The sequence below is a fragment of the Nomascus leucogenys genome, chromosome 18, assembly GCF_006542625.1.
Source record: "Nomascus leucogenys isolate Asia chromosome 18, Asia_NLE_v1, whole genome shotgun sequence".
NCBI lineage: Eukaryota > Metazoa > Chordata > Mammalia > Primates > Hylobatidae > Nomascus > Nomascus leucogenys.
In genome coordinates, this window is record NC_044398.1 from 17,548,724 (window position 1) to 17,569,766 (window position 21,043).

The 21,043-nt window shown below is 35.8% G+C and overlaps 1 protein-coding gene across 2 annotated transcripts in view; it reads right to left on the bottom strand.

Annotated features, from left to right (window-relative positions):
- CTNNA3 (catenin alpha 3) overlaps positions 1-5,710 on the bottom strand; it is a 1,790,392-nt gene extending 1,784,682 nt beyond the window's left edge. Inside the window, exon 1 of one of the 2 annotated variants that reach the window (XM_003258218.3) lies at positions 5,572-5,710. The gene's annotated coding sequence lies outside the window, so the exon portion shown is untranslated. The remainder of the gene's footprint in view (positions 1-5,571) is intronic. The other variant, XM_012497056.2, reaches the window with a different exon arrangement.
- Between the last annotated feature and the right edge of the window lie 15,333 nt (positions 5,711-21,043).

Sequence of the window (21,043 nt, forward strand, 5' to 3'; positions counted from 1 at the left end):
CTCTATAGGAAATAGATGACTTTTCTCCCCTGGCTTCAAAAGACCACCCTCCTGCTTCTCCCCAACAATTTAGAATTCAAGAAACAAATGGAAGCAAGCAACAAAACATTAGTAACATTAGAAGTATCCCATACACATTGACTGAGAACACATTTGGGGACATGGTGGGCAGACTAGCAATTTCCTGTGGAATTACACAGCAAAAAAAAAAAGATGGAAAAGCCACAAGCACTCATCTTCACTCATCTTTCATAGCAAGAGATCGATAGATACTATTTGAGGTTGAATGCAATTTCTCATTCATGGAAAAATATGTAAATTTAACCATGTAAAAAGCCTCCCAACCTCATTCATAATAAGAGAAATGCAAATTAAGGGAGGGCGTGGTGGCTCACACCTGTAATTCCAGCACTTTGGGAGGCAGAGGCGGGTGGATCATGAGGTCAGGAGATTGAGACCATCCTGACTAACACAGTGAAACCCCATCTCTACTAAAAATACAAAAAATTAGCCGGGCATGGTGGCGGGTGCCTGTAGTCCTAGCTATTTGGGAGGCTGAGGCAGGAGAATGGCTTGAACCCGGGAGGCGGCGCTTGCAGTGAGCCAAGATCGTGCCACTGCACTCCAGCCTGGGTGACAGAGCAAGACTCTGTCTCAAAAAAAAAAAAAAAGAGAAATGCAAATTAAAATACATTGAGATATTCTTTCTCACCTTTCACTGGCAAATACCAAAATTTTTATAACAAACTCTGTTAGGCTGCAGAGAAACAAATACTCTTATACCTTGCTTGTGGATATTTAAAATGTTATCCCTATGGGGGGCAAATATGCAATATATGTATATGTATATGTATATATTTAAACTTTGACCCAGCAATTCAGTTTTTAGGAATCTACCTCAAATATAAAAATAAAAAGTGATGTATGCCCAAGGCAATTAATTGCAGCAATTTTGCTAAAACAAAAGAAAAAGAGAGAAAAGGAAGGAAAAAAAAGAGAAAAAGGAGGGAGGGAGGGAGGGAAGGAAAGAAGGAAGGAAGGAGGGAAGGAAGGAAGGAAGGAGGGAGGGAGGGAGGGAGGGAGGGAAGGAGGGAGGGAGGGAACGAAGAGAGTCAGGCAGGGAGGAAGGGAGGGAGAGAGGGAGGGAATGTTGGTCCTTTCTTCACATCACATACAAAAACTTACTTGAAATGGGTCATAGAGCTAAAGGTAGGAACTAAAGCTATTAAACTTCTAGAAGAAAACACAGGAAAAAAATCACTGTAACCTTGGCAAAGTTTTCTTTTTTTTTTTTTTTTTTTTTTTGAGACGGAGTCTCGCTCTGTCCCCCAGGCTGGAGTGCAGTGGCGCAATCTCGGCTCACTGCAAGCTCCGCCTCCCGGGTTCACGCAATTCTCCTGCCTCAGCCTCTCCGTTTTTTGTATTTTTAGTAGAGACAGGGTTTCACCGTGGTCTTGATCTCCTGACCTCGTGATCCACCCGCCTCGGCCTCTCAAAGTGCTGGGATTACAAGCGTGAGCCACCGCGCCCGGCCTGGCAAAGTTTTCTTAGATGCAACACCAAAAGCATGATCCATAAAGGAGAAAGTTAATAAACTGGACTTCGTGAAAATTCAAACTTCATGAAAACACAAACCACAGACGGGGACAAAGTATTTTGAAAATCTACATATTACAAAGGTCTTGTATCCAGGAAATAAAAAGAACCCTTAGAACTCAATAATTAAATGAAAAACAACTCAAATCTTTAAATGGGCAAAAAAAAAAATTGAAAATACATCTTACCAAAGAAAATATATAGATGGCAAATAAGCACATGAAAAATGTTCAACATCATTAGTCACTAGAGAAATGCAAACTAAAGCCAAAATATGTACTCCTCCACACATGCTAGAATGGCTAAAATTTGAAAGATTATAAATACTGGAGCTAGCAAAGATGAGAAACAACTGGAAATCTCACACATTGCTAGTGAAAACGTAAACTGGTACAGCAACTTTAGAAAAAAGCTTGGAAGTTTCTTATAAAGTTAAACATATACCCACTCTATAACTCAGCAATTCCACTCCTTAGGTATTTAGCCAAGAGAAATAAACACTTATGTCCACATAGATACCTGTATGCAAACATTCATGGTGGTCTTATTCATAAGACAGTCATCCCCCCTAATCCTTGGGGGATATGTTGCAAGACCCCCAGTGGATGCTTTAAACCTGGGATAGTACCAAACCCTGTATATACTATGCTTTTTCCTATTCAACATACATATAATAAAGTTTATAAATTAGGCACAGTAAGAGATTAACAACAATAACGTAATAAAATAGAACCATTTTAGCAATATATTGCAATAAAAGTTATGTGAATGTGCTCACTCATTCTCTCTCGAAAAATATCTTATTTTGTGTAATATTTTTGAACCATGGGTAACTGAAACTGCTAAAAGTGAAACCATGGATAAGAGGGGGCTACTATAGTCAGAAACTAGAAACAACTCAAATTTTCATCTACAAGTGAATGGATAAACAATCTGTGGCACAAGCATACCATCACATGTTATGCAAGAAGAAAGAATGAAACAAGTATACACGTAATGACATGAACTGATATCAAAAGCATTTTGCTGAGTGACAATCAGACATAAATAAGTACACACTATATGATTCCATTTATATAACATTTTTGAAAGGACAAAAATACAGGGACAGAAAACAGATTGGTAGTTGCCAGATGCCAACAGTTGATGTAACCAATTGACTGCAGAGGGGCACAAAGAAACTTTTTAGCATGTTGGGGATATTCTATTTGATTGTGGCAGTAATGGTTCTATAACTGTGTATGATTGTCAGAACTCATCAAACTGTAAACTTTAAAGGAGTGGATTTAATGGTATATATAAATTATTTCTTGATAAATTTGACTTTTAAAAATATCTTTTGTGTTTATCTCTTATCCCAGTGGCACAGAAATATTTCTACATTATTTCATCCACTATATAATTACAAGTTTCCACTGATATCCTTTGGCTCCATGAGCTCTTTGTTAAGTTCTCTGAACTAATACTTTCAAAAGTTGATTCGCTTTTTCTAAGTGTCTTGGCCCTTTTTGTACATCTGTCAATTTACAGTATTTGGTGCCTAAAACCTACCTAACTTCTTAATAGTATTCATTCCCAGGCTTCACATCTGTGTGTTCACGTTATTCTCAATGTCATCCTGTGCATCTGATCAGTTATGTGTTATATATTTGATTTATAATTTTTCTGGCAAGAATTCTAAGTCAACTTATCTATGTGTTTACGATACAAAACTACAAAAACAAGAGCTGTCAGTATTTGTTTTTGTACTGCTTTAAAAAAAAATTTCTTTTTATTTTTCTTTTGTGTGTGTGTGTGTGTTAAAGCTAGCTGAGGTTTTATTTTGGACCAAAAAAAAAAAAAGCAATTGAATTTTGTAGCTGGAGGCATGGGCAAGGGCGGTCCCCAGGCAGTGAACTCTCCCGCGGGTGGGCTGAGGGGCTAGGGCTGAGCCTCAGGTGGGTCTCCTGTTCCCTGTGCTCCTCTGCACAACGGCCTCCCTCCTAGGATCTGGGGTAGCCGCAGGAGGGGCAGGCTGGGAGGGGCTGCCGCAGCTGTTGACTTGGGCAGGACGTCAGAGGACTCGGACACCAGCTTCCCACCGCGGGTCTCGGTCTTCTTCACAACCACAGCCCTGGTGAATCATTTCTTATTGACCTTACTTTTAACAATGAATAAAAAAGAGCCAAATGACTGTCCCTGGCTCATCATGTTAATATCAGAAGACAACACTGAAAATCCTTAGCAAATTTTAACTACTACCCTCTTGTCTTTTTTCAATTCTGCTGTGTGACAGCAGCGAGTTTCTAAGCTAGTTCACGTAGACAAGCCCAGTTTAGTGAGTACAAGGCCCAGAGTCCAAAGTCTTCAACATAGTAGGTGTCTTGCGAGTATTTGAAGATGAAAATACATTATAAAGTCCTGTCTCTGGTTTCCTTCTTTCTACCCGACAACTGTTTTTACCAGTTAGATCAATCCAGTTAATTTTGACCTTAATGAAGTTGAAATTCAAGTTAAATTTACTGCTGGATTAAAAGTGTGAAAAGAAGGAAAGTAGCTAATCCCATCTACAACAATTTATTTTTTAAAATACTAGGACTAGTATTCATACATTTATACAAAATTGCTAAATATATTTTATTTTAAACATTGTCTTGATCATGTCTGTTCTAATATGTAGATATTTTATCTTATTTAGATCACTCTGGTGTTTCCAAAAAACTAAGCTTCTTTAATCTCTCTTCTGAACTAACCAAATTTTTTTCTCAACACTTGGGGCCACATTTACTTTCACATAAGTTAGTGTGTGGGTTAAAAGGGCAGCAGTTCTTCACTATTTTTCACCAAAACACAAGTGACATTTAAAGCGTATTTAATATTCACAATCTAATATACTCTCCTCATTCCAGACTGCCACCAAGGTAAGAGGAGGCAACTGGTTTGCATGAAACTCCACCATAAGATTTCTGAAACCCTATATTTTCTCTCTCATCTATCCATAATACACCAGAGTTATCGTTGAGAATTGCTGCATTTATTTTATTGTTTTTTTTTCCTTACTCCTGGCTCTGTTTTATATCCCACACTTGTTTTCTTTCTTCTTTCACTCCACATTTAATTTATCCTATATTGAATTTCATATAGCCTTATAAGTTACCCTAAATCCTTTCTAGAACAAGGCAAGGAATAAATAAAGAGTCATTCTAGGTATCTGAAAAAGCAATCTTTTCTCATTTACCTTAGATAAACCCTTACAACTTTAACTTCTTGCTGCTTCTTAGCTATGCTCTACCGTATTGAATACACAAGTATCAAAAATCATGAGTTTCTCCTTTTTTGCCTTATCAATTCTCTGTTTAAAAATATTTAAGTCTGCACACAAAAACTACAGGGAAAACATCCATGCACAATTTAAGTTTAAAAGCCCATAACAGCAATTAAATTGTTTGCACAAATAACCTACTCACTGTACAATTTTTGTGTCTAAAGTATGTAAAGTTTCTAGTGCCTTGCATACAGTTACTCAATCATTATAGTAATAGTTACAGAGTAGGAGTTTTTAAATGAGCTGATGTAAGACTACTATAGCTTGGGCATCGGCACATGATAATTTGTTTTAGTGCTATTTTTAAAACCACTAATAAACAGCAGACTCGAGCCTCTGCTCAGTTGAATCTGCCTGAGTTGTGAAAGAAAAAAATGTGTAAGAGAACCACATTTTTATCTAAATCTGAAATGCCTGCTAATATACTCGGAAAAGTAGACATTTAAAATTGGAGCTTTCATAAAATAGTCTAGAGTTTAGTGTTACTAAAACGAAAATTAGTTATAAAAGTAAAAATTGCACAACATAATAGTTTCTATTCATCCCATTTTATAGAAATAATGTCCTTTCATTTCCCCCAAAGTTATCTAACCGAGCAACAGATAATCTATAATTACTAGGATTTGCCTTATAGCAAAGTTTGATTTTTAAAAGTTTGACACTCCACTCACCTACTGCAGGACAGAGTATTGCCCATATACAGATACTAAACCAACTGTCTAAGCAATTTCTTGTATTTAGAAATTCAGTGCCACTATCATGGCTCACAATTTGGCTTATGATGCATCTGTAAGCAAACAGCCTGACAAGCAACCTAGTGTATTTCAGGATGACTGACAGGACACAGTGGCCCAAGTAATAAGGGGGGATGGGTGCTCTTAAAGCAACATGCCAGTGAAGGGTAACATCAAACAGCAGAATCGGACCTGAAATTCTATTTTTCAGATTTACAATGAAATAATAATACATTATCCACTATCAACTTCTAAATACAACTTGCATGGTCATTATGTACCCAAAACACTGTAAATCCCAAAGTAGAATTTTTGAGAATTTGTAAAAGTAGAAAGAAAAAATGTAAAACAGGCATGTTATATACTTCCCTGAAGCGATCAAGCTTTCAGGTTACTTAAGAATATGCCTGTTATTTTTAACAGAAATTAAATCAGGCTATCCACAGAAAAGCCATTCTTTCTTTTCCTTATAATATCAACTTTTATTTTAGATTCAGGGAGTACTTGTACAGGTTTGTTATATGGGTATACTACATGATGCTGATGTTTAGGGTATAATTGATCCCATCACCCAGGTAGTGCCCAATGGAGAGGTGAGAAAAGCAGTTCTTATCTCACCTTCAGATATTTGTCAATAGCTCTTAACAACGGTAATTTAGGAATAACTGATGAATGTAATTTAAATATCTTGAATTAATCTGAATTGTTATTGAGGATAGGGGCCAGAGATTCATGTATTTTTCCCCCTACTGCATTCCTTCCCTATGACCTACTTCATGATTAAAATATAGACCAAAAGATTAAGAAATTCTAGTTATAGGTATTTCTACATTAATTTCACTTTAGAAAACATTTAAGTAACATATTGGCTTCATTCTTCACATTTACAATTTTTTCCTATATTATTTCACAATACTCTGCACTGCTCAATCCTTTTATAATACAGCAATCATCCATATTTTAAAAACAAACAAACAAAAAAGCCAAGTCACTCATTTTTAAACACAATTCCTCATTTAGCCAGCAGAGGGTATTATTAGATTCTGAAAGCCCGCATATTGCACCCAATGACATGTATTTTTATACTTCAGCTAGGAACTGGGACACATCATCTCGACTTTCCTTAGTAAATGTGCTTAGAAATATCCCATTTTATTTTGCCCATATAAATTTGACTTTTAGAGCCCAGATTAATGCTTCTCATCTGTATCACACTACCATTATTTCCTCCTCTATCTGCTGCAACAGCTGTACCCTCTGAAAAAAAGCACTAGAAGACTAAGAAGTGGCAGAATTACCAAGAAGTAGCAGAATTGGGTTCAACCATCAGAAAGACTTCCCACAATCCTAAATTTTTCTGGGACAAACAAACAAACAACAATCTTACATAAAGATTCTAAGCTCCATTAGAAAATCCAAAACAAATCCTGAAGAAAACAGAACTAAACTATAGGATAAAATCTCTCTTCAAAATTATATGACATTTGTAACCTCTTTAACTCTCTGTTTAATATTTGCTAAATTTTCATTATATATTAGAAGCCACGGGCTAATTTTTAAAGATATATTTCCTGTTATTACAGCATTATTATATTTCTCATAAACATGCAGTATTATGACTAACAAAGTTCCCTTACAATTTATATGTTCTTTATTTCACAATTTAACACTCACTTAGTGCGGAAAGACATGGACAGCAATTTGCCTGATTTATTCTAAAAATAAAAATTTTACTATCTAATTAGCTAAAATCATTAACTTCCACAAATTTTTCTTGGCTGAAGATAAAAAATTTTCTGTTTCTTTGACGCAATTATATCACAAACATCAAGTTAACTAAGTTAACTATGGCAAAAGTGAAAAGGCAAGTTCAAAGAGCAATCTCTTTTTCCATGCTCTCAGATTTGCCACTAATGGCACATCCTCTATGCTAAAGTACTAAATTTTCCAAAGAAAAAATAAATGTTCATTCTCTTCCTCAATTGTCATTCAGAATAAAAAATTATAGCTTATTTTCCTTTAAAGAGGAATTCTATTTCTATTAATAAAAACAAGCATTGAGTTCTTCATTGAAAGAAACTGCTCTATAAGATCATCTCTCATACTCAAATGTGGCAGTTTCTTTCCTCATGTAATAACTAACAATAGCCAGGTAAATACCATATTTTACATTTGGAAATAAAATAGGATACCTCTTAATTATATTCTTTTATGAAATTTTACATCTTCAATTTTCTAAACAGATACATTCGCTATATATAAAATAGATACCTGGGCTTTTTTCTCAAATTATAGGATAAGCCGCTATTCAGAAGAAAACTGAAAAGTCAGTTTTGTCAGTAATTTGCTTATCCTTTTTGCCAATCATCCACACATTTTGGAATATGTATATAAATAATTTTGTTGTTGTTGTTGTTTCTAGTTACCCACTTAATTCTACTTTACTTTTCAGCTCTGAGTTTGGTACCTGACACAGGCTCTCCTGAACTATGTCTCACTCGATGATCTTTGGTTTTCCCAGGTGCCTTAAGAACCTACATCTAAAGCCCTTATTAGCCTCAGTTCTATTTGTAGATTTAAAAAAAAATTAAGGATAATGCTTAGGGGGAGGGAGAGATTGAATAAGCAGTGAATAGATACTACTTACTTAAAATACTCGTTTTTACTTTTAGCAAAAATGCCTCCATACACTATATGCTGTATCTGAATTTTCAATATATTTTATATAGGCAGTAGTCCCCCTTACAGACAAGGTATGTGTTCCAAGACCCATAGTGAATTCCTGAAACCACAGATAGTTCTGAACCCTATATATGTTTTTCCTATACCTGCAAACTACGATAAAGTTTAATTTATAAATTAGGCAAGAAATTAACAATAATAATTATAAAATAGAGCAATTATAACAATTTGCTTGCATCAGAACTCTTGTGCTTTGGGGCTAGACTATGACAGTCCATTTGAAAATCTAGGTGGCCTCTAGGAGTGACTAATGGGCAGGCAGCATATTCAGCAGGATATGCTGGACAAAAAGATGATTCGTGTCCTGATTGAGACATAACAGGATAGCACAAGATCTCATTGTGCTACTCAGAATGGCACACATTTAAAACTTGTGGATTGGTTATTTCTGGAATTTCCATTTCATATTTTCAGACCAGGGCTGACCTTGAGTATCTAAAACCACAGAAAATGCAACCACAGATAAGGGGCCTACTGTGTTTCTTTTTTTTTTTTGAGACGGAGTCTCACACTGTCGCCCGGGCTGGAGTGCAATGGCGTGATCTCGGCTTACTGCAACCTCTGCCTCCCGGGTTCAAGTGATTCTCCTACCTCAGCCTCCCAAGTAGCTGGGATTACAGGCACTCACCACCACGCCCAGCTAATTTTTTGTATTTTTAGTAGAGACGGAGTTTCACTATGTTGGCCAGGCTAGTCTCGAAATCCTGACCTTGTGATCTGCCTGCCTTGGCCTCCCAAAGTGCCTACTGTATTTCATTTATCTCCAAAATAACTTGTTACTCCCCTAAATTACTGAAGTGGGCTCTTAGCAGGTAATATTCCCACCAATTGACAGGTATAGTGCAAGCTTGGACTCTGACGTAGGTTAGGTATGCTAAGTTTGAGGTGCAGTGGCATATGCAAATAGTTATGTCCCATGAGCAACTGGAAATGCAGAATCCATGAACTTTGGAGAAAAATTATGCCTAGATATATAGATATAGTAACCTGTCCATCCATGTTACACTCTAATCCATAAGAGTAGATGAGCTCTCCCAAGATTAATTATAGAAGGAATAAGGCAGCCACATTACAAAACAAGTACAGTGAAGAATATGATGAGAAGAAATGTCATAATAAGAATAGTAAGAAATGCAAAACAAACTGGGTTCAAATTCAAACTCACTTTACCCTCTTTGGCCTCATCCACAATGACCCCAATTTACCCTGTTTTCCTGATATGAAATGAGACCTATAAAAGTTCTATGAAGAGTAATTACTTATAAAATTACATATAGAATATAATGGAATGCTAATTACCATGCCAAATAATTCATTTATCAATTATTGTTATTTTGTGGAAAGATACTTTTCTCTTTGTGAAATTCTGCTTTTCAAAACCAAAATGCCATTGAATTTTAGAGGGCTGCTGTGAAACACATCAAATAGATTGCCCCTCTGATTTTTAAATGGATAAAGAATGATTATGTCCACACAGCTTTATTTAGCAAATGGAATCCATGTCACCAATGGAAGTCTTCTACTCCATCCATGATAATAATTTATAATTGGATAGCAAGAAAACATGGTACTAAAATGGAAATACGTTTAGAGCTTCTTCCAAAGTTGCAACATGCTTAATAGAGAGAATTAAAGGGATACTAACACATATTAATAAACTGAGTATTTTTTGGAAGAGTGGGTATAGAATGGTTAAAGACAGAATACCTAACTAAATACAAACAAATGACAATAAGAAAAAATAGAAACCTCTGTGTCTTGTTCCCACATAAGACTTATGGAGTTGTGCCAACCTGCTTCATTCCAGAGCAGAGAGCCACTCAGTCACTGAGGCTATATTAGAAAGAGAGGAAGGAAATCCTTTTCTCCCACACTCTGTTTCCAAAGATAATAACAGAAAACTAGAGAGTGATGGATTTCACTACTAAGCAACCATGTCTATTTTACTCATGTCTTTCATTGACTCTCTAAGTCTAGTCTACTGATTTTGCATAATAGAACAAAAGAAATATATGTACAAAAATAAATAAAATCAATTTTGCAAAACTTGTAATATCCCTAAATTTTCCAAAATATAACTGCTGTAGTCACTAAATTAAAACTATAACATCATTCCTATTAGATCATCAATTGTATTCAGAAGAATGAAGCTTATCACAGAGAAAGCTAAAATAATTAAATTCAGTCATAGAGCCAATGAATCACACTTCTTTTACTTCAAATGATAACCCTGCCAAATCAAACAGTCTGAGTAACCCATACACACACATCCCAAGCCAATCCACTTTTTTCCCCCTGGGTCTTGGGTGCACAGAATTAGACTGACACAATCAATCATGGTCCTCACTGGTGGACTAGTCTACGAAAAGCCTGTTTTATTTTTTGTTTTCATAGTCTATATTCCCTGTTCTCAGTTCCATTCCCCTCTCTGCTTCTTATGGTAGTTAATGGGTACATTTCCAATTAAACTTCCATAACTTTTTTTACATATGCTATATATGTCTATAAGAATATATAACTTTATGTATATGGATGTTTAAATTTACACAAATAATATTGTATTTCCCATCTGTTTCTACTTCTCTCTCTCTCTCTCTCTCTCTGTTTCGTTGTGTGGTTGTTTCTGGTGTTTTGTTTTGTTTTGTTTTGGTCTATCTATGTTGGACTATAAAGATGTGGTAAACACTGCATGTTTGCTCACTCAGCACATAGTCCCAACCTTGTTCTCCCTTATCTTTCTCTGCTATGGAAGCAGGACATTTGATTTCCCAGCCTTCTTTGCAACTCAGAATGGCATGTGAAAGAATTCTGGCCAATGAGATGGTAAAGCTTTTGCTTTCCCTATCAAAAGGACATCAGCATCCTTGCCACACCTTCCTTAACCTGACTGTGGTAAGGTGCCTGGAAATAAAACAATCTTACTGCAAAGCTGAAGAGGAAGGATGACAGAGCAGAACTATAGAAAGAGCTTGGGCCCTTGATGACATCCGTTATTAACTTCTTACCTCTAGACTTCTTGTTATGTGATAAAAATGAGTTCCTAACTAATATAATAGATTTAGTTTGTTCCTTTGTTTTCCATTGTGTAGCATTCTATCACATGCATTTATAAATAAATTTTGTGTCCATATCACTAATCAAGTACATTTCGGTAATAGCCAACTCTTTGCTATAGGAGACAATGCTGTAATAAACATTCTTATACATGTTTCTTTGTGTGCCTATGCAAGAGTCCTTCTGGTGTATACATTCTGTTATGGGCTAAATTGTATCTCCTCAAAATTCCTGTGTTGAAGTCCTAACCCCTAGTACCTCACTCACAACATGACTGTATTTGGAGATAGGTCTGTTAAAGAGGTGATTAGGTTAAAATGAGGCTGTTAAGATGGGCCCTAATTAGATCATACTGGTGTCCTTCTAAGAGGAAATTAGGACATAGAGAAGAAAAGACATCAGGAATGTGCACATAGAGGGGTGATCATGTGAGAAAGGTGGTCATCTGCAAGCCAAGGAAAGAGGCCTCAGAAGAAACCGAACCTGCCAACACGTTGATCTTGGACTTATAGCCTCCAGAATTGTGAAAAAATAAATTTCTCTTGCTTAAAGATCCCAGTCTGTGGTATTTTACTCTGGCAGTCCTAGCAAACTAATACAATTCAGAAGTAGAATTTCTGGGTCAGAATGTGAGTGTTCAATTTCAATAAATATTGTCAAATTGGTCTCCAAAAAATACTACCAGCAGAGAATGTAGGTTCACATGTCCCCACCTCCTCACCAACACAAGATATTACATGACATTTTAACTCCCACCAACATGGGACATGGAAAGGAGATATCACATCACTATTGTTTTGATTTGCACTTCTGATTACCAGTGTAAATGCTAATCTCTTTTTAGTTGATTAGTCAGGCATTCAAATATCCTTTCTATGAATTGCTTACTTGTATTCTTCACCTGTTTTTCTCCTAGGTTGCCTGTTCATTTCCTTACTGATTTCAAGAATTCCCTATATATTGTAAATATAATCTTTTGTCAGTAATATTCCTTGAAAATATCCTCTCCCTGCTTCATATGTCCCTCTTTGTCTAGGATACCTTCCCTGAACATTCTACCATCTGTATATGAAAGTTCCATTTTCTTCGTATCCTTACACATTCTAGGTTATTGCCATACATTAATATTTACCAATTTAATGAGTATGATAAAGTATCCCATTGTTGTTTTAATGTGTCTTTACCCAGTAACTAGTGAAGAAAACTAAGTTTCTTTTGACTTATTTATGGGTCATTCTAGTTTTCTTTTCTATGAATTACCTTTTCACATATCATTGACCCTATTGGATTGTTCGTTTTTTGATTCTTTATCTTTTCCTTATTAATTTTTTGGAGTTTTTAATAAAATCTTATGATAAATGACTTTTGTTAAATGATGTATGAGTCAACTATTTTGACAATAACACCATATTAAAAAAACCATCACTGAGGTTTAGCACTCAGTGGCCTAAGAAAACATTTATTATTTCTTGTGGATTTTCAGGTTGGCTAAAGATTGGCTAATTCAGAATGGACCTGGCTTAGCTTTCCCCAAGCTACAGTTTTGGGATCCAGATCTGCTCCACATTTTTCTCATCCTCCTTGGACAAGTAGGCCACTTGGAGCATATTCTTCTCATGAACAGAAACACAAGATGGGCAAATGGAAACATTGAGTACCTCTTAAGGTGAAGGCTCAAAGTTGGCACTCTGCCTTTTCTGCCCACATACTAATGGGCAAAGCAAGTTATATGGCCAAGTCTAACTTTTCTGCCCACATTCCAATAGGCAAAGCAAGTCATATGGCCAAGTCTAACATTAATGGAGCAGGGAAATACACTCTGCCTCTAGCAGGAGGAATTGCAAAGTCACATGGCAAAGGTGCTGGATACAGGGAGCAAGAGGATTGGGAAACAACAATGCAATCCACTTTGTACGGATGAATGTAAACATACCCTGTCAACTGGTAGTTTTTGTTTCTTTTTATTGTTTTTTCAGTCTTTTAATTAATTAATTTTTGCGTTAATGTAATAATTTCGGTTTTTTACTTTATGGCTATGTTTTGGGGGTCTTATTTAAGAAATTATGTCCTATCCTAAGATCATAAATATATTCTATATTTTCCTCTAGAATGCAATCATAGGGATCAATAACCAATGTATTTTAAATTAGCATATGCCTAAATGTAAGATTATATCTTATAAACTAAAGGCCAAAGCACCCAAGTTATGTAATCAAAATTAAAAATATTTACCCAAGGATGACTACTTATTTCCGGTGAATTTTTGAGCTTGGTCTTTAAAATATATTAATGATACAGGCTGGCAAAGAAGAGAAAGACCCAGGAATTATAAGAAATCACAAAACTTGATTGTCTTTTATAAACAGATCTTTATTAATCTAAGCAGTACAGGTATATTCAAAAATGCAAAGCACAAGAACACAGAAAAATATACACAATCTTCTGAGGTCATGCCATTGGAAAAGGAAAAAAGAAACTTTCACAGAACTGAACAATTATAAAATGATATATGTTCTGATGTCATATTTGTAAAATATATGTGTATATGTGGTAATAGCAGGGTCCACTTCAATAGTTTTGGGTAAAAATGAGGTCATTCCTATTAATTTTTCAAGCTAAAACCACTTCCCAATTGCCAGACTGGCAGGGAATCCAGTATCTCTCTTGTCTCTCAAATTGTTCAAAAACTCTGGGGGCGTCTTCATTCACATGCCACAGAGAAAGAAAAGCAGAGAAGTGGATTAGAATACAAGTGGGCTCTGTTGAAGAATGCTGGTGTTCTGTTCCTGGCACACAGTTTACTGATGGAAGCTGACTCCCTATAGTCCAGTGAGACCCTTTCTCCTGCTGCACTCTTGCTGTTGCTGCTGCGGATCCAGTGAGAGGCCACAATGATTTAAGACAAGCATACTATTCCTGCATATGTATGGCACAGAACCCATGCCTTCGACGTTTTAATTTACCAAGCCTAGTGGCTGAGTCAGGAGGGCCTTCCAGTCAGTTACACATTTGCCAGAAACAAACCCTTCTAGGGTAACATAGGCCACAAGGGGGGGGTTCTAGTTTAAGGGTCTTTGGTGTTCTTTCTCACTAGCAAATTTTAATCAGTACTAATTTGATGCAGGGGTCAGAAGAACTCTTCCTAACAACAGATACGTTGTAAAAGGAAAGAGTCCAGGTCTCCAGTCTTCTCCTGTTTGAAGACTCCCAGATTCTACAAATTTCCTCCAGTCTCCCCAGTGTTGACCAGCCCTGCAGCTGAAACAAGACTAGAAAGGGCAAGCTTTGTCAAGTTAGAAAAAGACCCTTTTACACTAGTATCTGAGACACAAAAGGATAAGGATCTCATTAATGTTTTCCAAATACTGGAGGAAATTTTCCCTTACCTTAAGGTTCACAGATAAAACACGAAATGCCCACTTTGAATTTCAGATAAACAAAGAATAATTTTTTGGCATAAGTATGTCCTATGCAATATTTGGGACATACTTACACACACACGCATGCGCACACAGACATATGTGTTGTTTCCTTGGAATTTAAATCAAGAATGTGTCCTGTATTTTTATTTACTAAATCTGGCCTCACTTTACCTTATCTTCCTTGGAATTTAAATCAAGAGTGTGTCCTGTTTTTTTATTTACTAAATCAGTCCTCACTTTACCTTATCTACTTCATGAATTATAAACAAGGAAAAAGGGAACTGAAACTTAACTTGTGTCTAAATTTGCAACACCCTCACATCCCACCCATGTATCCTCACATCCTATCAAAGACTTGGGGCTGGCACAACCAATCAAAAAGTCAGCTTGCACCCCCTTACTTCAAAGAAGCTGCTTTTCAGGTAGCCAGGGGTGTTTCCTAGCCACCTCCTAGCAATACATTTCTAACTACACTCAGCCAGAAGATTTTGAGTCGCAGAAATGCAGCACAGGATGAGAGGGGACAAGGAAAGAATGACATATTGTACTCTGGTATGAGAAAGCCCCAACAGAGAAGGCAGACATAAGAAAAACACAGACAGAAGGGTGCTCTGGAGATTAGGTTTTATGTGTCTCTTTTAGAAAGGTGAATCGAATTGCTTCAAATTCTCTAGGGTTAAATTCACCTCCAAGTAGAGGAACAAATAATAGGAATAGGAGAAGAGTTGCCCCAATGCAAATGTACCTCACGTAGCCCAGAAACTTAACAAGATACTTGCCCTTCACTTTAAGATTTGAGAGAATAATTCTGTGGAATCAAAACTAATAGTGATGGAACTCAAAGGCTACACACACCTCATTTATGACAAACACCAGGACTAAATATAAATCTTATGTATTTCAAAAATAATAGAAAAAAATTTAAAAATCGTGTAACATAAAAGAGGAAGACACTTTCTTAAAGATGTAAGGGAAAATTATCTCCAAGACAAAAGAAAATTTAGAATACATCTCTTCTGTGTTCTCAGTGAAATACCCAAAAATGTAAATTCTAGGAAAGAAGTGATGGAAAGGCTAAAAAGAAAAGAAAGTTGACTGAAGTGACAGGTCAAGATAAAAAGAGACCCGGCAAAGATGTAAACATCCAAGAATTTGGCAAAAGCAAAAGACAATAAAGTAATTAAAATCTGAATCATTCCTCTCCTTTATCTCCTGCCTCTCTACCAGCAGCTTCATCATTCAGAGGGCAAAAGAAGCAAAGAATGGAACTGCTACCCTGGATTTAATTATTACCAACAAAGAATGATACGTTAGGGAAGTGAAAGTGACAGGAACCTTGGGGAAAATTGAACATATCACCTTAGAGTTCATTACAGCGAAGAAAGAAAACACAAAGCAAAGTAAGACAAGTATCTTAGATTGCTTAGCAGTTGAGAGAAAATAGAAGAATGTCCCAGAGCCACAGACTTTAAATGAAAAATAGGTCAAAAAACTTAAGCCATTACTACATCACACAGATGGTATACAAGGAGCTTTCTAAAGAGCTGAGATGTTTAAAGAACACACAAAAGAAGAAGGAAGAAGGTAAAGGTTAGGATGAACACATCACTGTACTATCAGTCTATTAGAAAAGTGGTGTAAACCTAGGATGAGCGAAGACTTAACACAAAAACTTTTAAGGTTGTGTTTGATGATGGAAGGATAAAAAAGGTACAAGTCTCCTCCTCCCTCAGACAGATTTCGTATTAACAAGTAATAGAGAGAAGGCAAAATGACAATATTTTTACTTTGCTTTCATCTTGTCTCCCAAGGAGAATGGTCTTTAAAATGAAAAGATAATACCAACAATCTTGAGAGGAAATTGATAAACAAGAAAGGAGAAAAGATAGCAAGAGAATGCTTAACAATTTAGATAAATGACCATTTCTGGGTATATTCCATTAAAGCAGGGTTTCTCATCTTCAATGAGATGTACTATTGACATTTGAGGCTGGATAACTCTTTATGGTTGGGGGCTTTCCTGTGTGTTGTAAAATGTTTAGCAGCATCCCTGGCTTCTACCCACTAGATGCCAAAAGAACCTGCCCCCTAGTTATGACAGCCAAAAATGTCTCCAGACATTGCCAAATGTCCTCGAGAAGCAAAAGCACCCTGAGTTGAGAACCACTATTTTACAGAGCACGGAAAAACATGTACATATTATCACAGAATTCTTGCTGGCATTTGGCATAATAATGGAAAAATGAGAGTGGTAACAGAATGTTGGGAATTGACAAATGTTCTCCCATATATCAGAAAGGTAGAATTTAAAAAGTAAAACCAAATTATATCTTGGTCTCTAGAAAAGTATCAAATATTATTAATTAGAAAAGAGAACAATGATTTTTTGCTACATTGGTATAGGTTCATTAGGAGGCACTCATATTAAACTAACTTAATTTTCTTCTCTTCCTTTTTTTAAAAAAATCATTGCTAAAAGATAAAATTGGTTTCACTCAAACATTTTTTAAATCTTTTGTGAAATTTTCTTTGCCAAGATAAAGAAATGTGAGCTATCTCATACACTGTTGGTCAAAGTGAATATTGGTAAAATCTCTTTGAAAAGCATGCTGGCAGTATCCACAAAATTTTATGAGCACAAATTATTAAACAAAGTAATGCCACTTCTAGGGATCTGAACATACGAACAAAGATGTATATCACGAACTGCAGAATTGTTTGTAGCAACGAAAGGTGGAAAAAACCTAAATGTGCATCAATAAGGGACTGGTTAAATAAATTGTCATATATTCTTTCATTGGTGTGACTTTTAATTATTATTAGTGGGTCAGAAAAGCCTTAAAAAATATATAGAATCTAATTGGATGTCAACTGAGTAACAGTAGGAGAGATATTAACAATATTTAACAACCAGCATGGCTCAGGCCCCAAGCAATCAGAGCTTAGCCTGGAGCTGTCTTGGAAGCTTCATCCTGTGCCAAGTGTTTACCTTTCAGTTGCTGGGTCTAGAAAACGTCCAGGGAGTCTCAAGCAGAGGCCAAGTGAAGGAAAATCACCGGTAAGGGTAAGGGAGAAGTACAAAAGCATTTCATATTTTAACAATTTGTGTGCCTCACTAGGGAATATCAGTCCTCACTAACAGATAAAACAACATTAAAATAATTCAGAATAACATGGAGCAATAAATTGATTGATTGAAATAGAACCCAGATTTCACCAATCAAACATGGCTTGGGTGAGATTTTAGAAGGTCTCAGGAATCAGATCCTTCTAGGAAAGTTGTGATGGGGCTTCCAGTGTCCAGCCCAAAAGCACCAAATGGTAGAAACCAGTACTTCTGTTATCACTGTCCAATCTTCCCAGCTGCATTGTCTTTGTTTCTCTGGCTCTCCTGGAGAATCTACGAACTACCTAATGTCATTTATGAAACTCTTGTTGCTTAAACCAGCTAAAGTAGACTTTAGTTATAATCAAAAACCCTGGCTAAGGTACCCTTTACTAAAATAAATGTGCATATATAACTTTTTTATTTTAAAAAAGTTAATTTTTATAAATGACTTTTTTAAAAAGATATGTGGACTGATTCATTACAGATCTGAGGAAACACCTGGTTGAAGAAATAAATCCAAAAGAGCAGTATAGAGATCTAGATCCCGAAAGCCCATGTGAATATTAGCTGTGTATCAACCACCGGAGGCACTTCTTAAAAATACAAATGTGGACCCAAATCAATGGCTCAGTTTCTTACACGTAATAACTAATTTTAAAATATGATGGAAGGAAAGAGACCGTTTATGATACCAATCAAAATTTTTTAAATACTGATATGAAAACAACTTTAAAACTCTACTGAGGGTCGTAAAAGAAGAATTACGTAAACTAAAAAGTGATGTATAGGTAAATTGAACATTACAAAAGTGTTAATTCTCCCTGTTAAATGTCCACAGACCACATGAAAACTTGATAAAATGTTAAAATTCATCCATAAATAAATATTATGTGATTACATCTAGGAAAATTCTGAAAGGACAGAAAAGAATATGGAGAAGGATTATTTCTTCCAGTTATTAAAACATATTATGAAATGAAGTTATTTAAAAAGTAGGGATTGGAAAAAATAGGAACAAATATTAATAGAACAGGAAAGACAGCTGAGAAATGGACTCCAATATAAACTTAGCTTATGATAAGTACGGCTTTTCAAATTATCAGGAAAAAAGGTGATTCTTAAATAAATTATAATGATCAACTGAATAAACATTTAAGAGAAAAATTAAAAATAAAGCTTACTCCCTGCTCACTCTTTTGCCCAAATTCAATTCCAGATGTAGCAAGAATTTTAAAGTTCTGAAAGTATGAATATATAAGTTTACATATAATAAACTTATAATAACTAAGTGGAAATTTTTATGTATAATACATTTTTAAAGTATGTATAATAAATTTATAATAAGCAGAAAGCCCTTTCTAAGCAAAACTCAAAACCCAGAAGCTATAAAGGAAGAGGTTTAAAATTTTGACTACAAAAATATTTTGTTTTCTATATAATTCAAAAATAAAAGTCAAAAAATAAACAACAAATTATAGGGAAATGCCTGGAACATATTAAACAGGCAAAAAGCTAATTTACTTAATTTACTATGGTGGGATAAAAAGAAGAACTCAGAGGGGAGCGGTGGCTCATGCCTGTAATCCCAGCACTTTGGGAGATTGAGGCAGGTGGATTACGAGGTCACAAGATCAAGACCATGATGGCTAACACAGTAAAACCCCGTCTCTACTAAAAACACAAAAAAATTAGCCAGGAGTGGTGGTGGGCACCCGTAATCCCAGCTACTTGGGAGGCTGAGGCAGGAGAATTGCTTGAACCCGGGAGGCAGAGGTTGCAGTGAGCCGAGATTGCACCATTGCACTCCAGCCTGAGTGACAAGAGCAAAACTCCGTCTCAAAAAAAAAAAAAAAATTTAGCCCGGCATGGTGGTGGGCGCCTGTAGTCCCAGGTACTTGGGAGGCTGAGGCAGCAGAATGGTGTGAACCCAGGAGGCGGAGCTTGCAGTGAGCTGAGATGGCACCACTGCACTCTAGCCTGGGTGACAGAGCGAGACTCCATCTCAAAAAAAAAAAAAAAAGCTCAATAGAAAAAATTGGGCAAGTATTTGTAAAGGCAATTTATGTAAAAGAAGGGAAATGGGTTAATAAGTACTTAGAAATTGTTCAACTGTACTTATAATTAATTAAATACAAATCAAATAAAACAAGATATTATTTTCACCAAACAGCCAAAATTGAAAATTTCTGATATGGAAACATCAGTGCTGATTAAGTGTTGGGAACATAAGCTCTTAGTATACACTGTTGAAGGGGTATAAACTGATACGAACTTCTTGAAGAGAAATATGACAATATCTCTCAAATTATAAATTATGCATACTCCTTAATGACTTGAATATTTCCAATTAAATGTAATACTTATGAAATTTTAAAATAAACATTCCCATTGATACAGCAGTTCCACTTCCATGAATGTATTCTAAGGATAGACTCAAAAAGTACACCAGGATATATGAACAGGAATATTCATTGCACACAGCAACATGACAAACAAACAAAAAATACTGAAAACTACAAACATGTCCATCAATTCAGAATAGGCTAAATAAATTCTGCTACATACATAGAGTAAAACACAACAAAGCTGCTGGAAAGAATGAGGCAGGTCTATCAGAACTGCTATGCATCTCTCTTAACAAAATATAACTGTCTTAAGCAGGAAGAAGATACAAGATCAATCTGCATAACATTATGCTTTTTTTTCTTGACCCAAATTAGGGTTCTGTCAATTAGCAAGCAGAGGAGAATACATGGATATTGCATAGGAAACCAACAGTGTCTATCACAGACTATTTGATTCTTAAAAGTAAGATTCCTTTGTAATCCCACATTGGGAAAATAGAAACTGCAGAGTCTAACAGAAAAGCAAGTTAATCCTGCAAATTGCCATGAAAACATGACCCATGAGCTTCAGCCCTGTACTAAGAACCCAGGATCTCTTCCGGTGAATCTCAGAGAAGTTGGTTTATGTATTACTCTCTCTTCACCCCCATCCACAAAAACACACACAATAGAAAGGAAACATCATGAGGACAGGGTCTATTTTTGGTTCACTGGTATTTATCCCCAAACTAAGAACT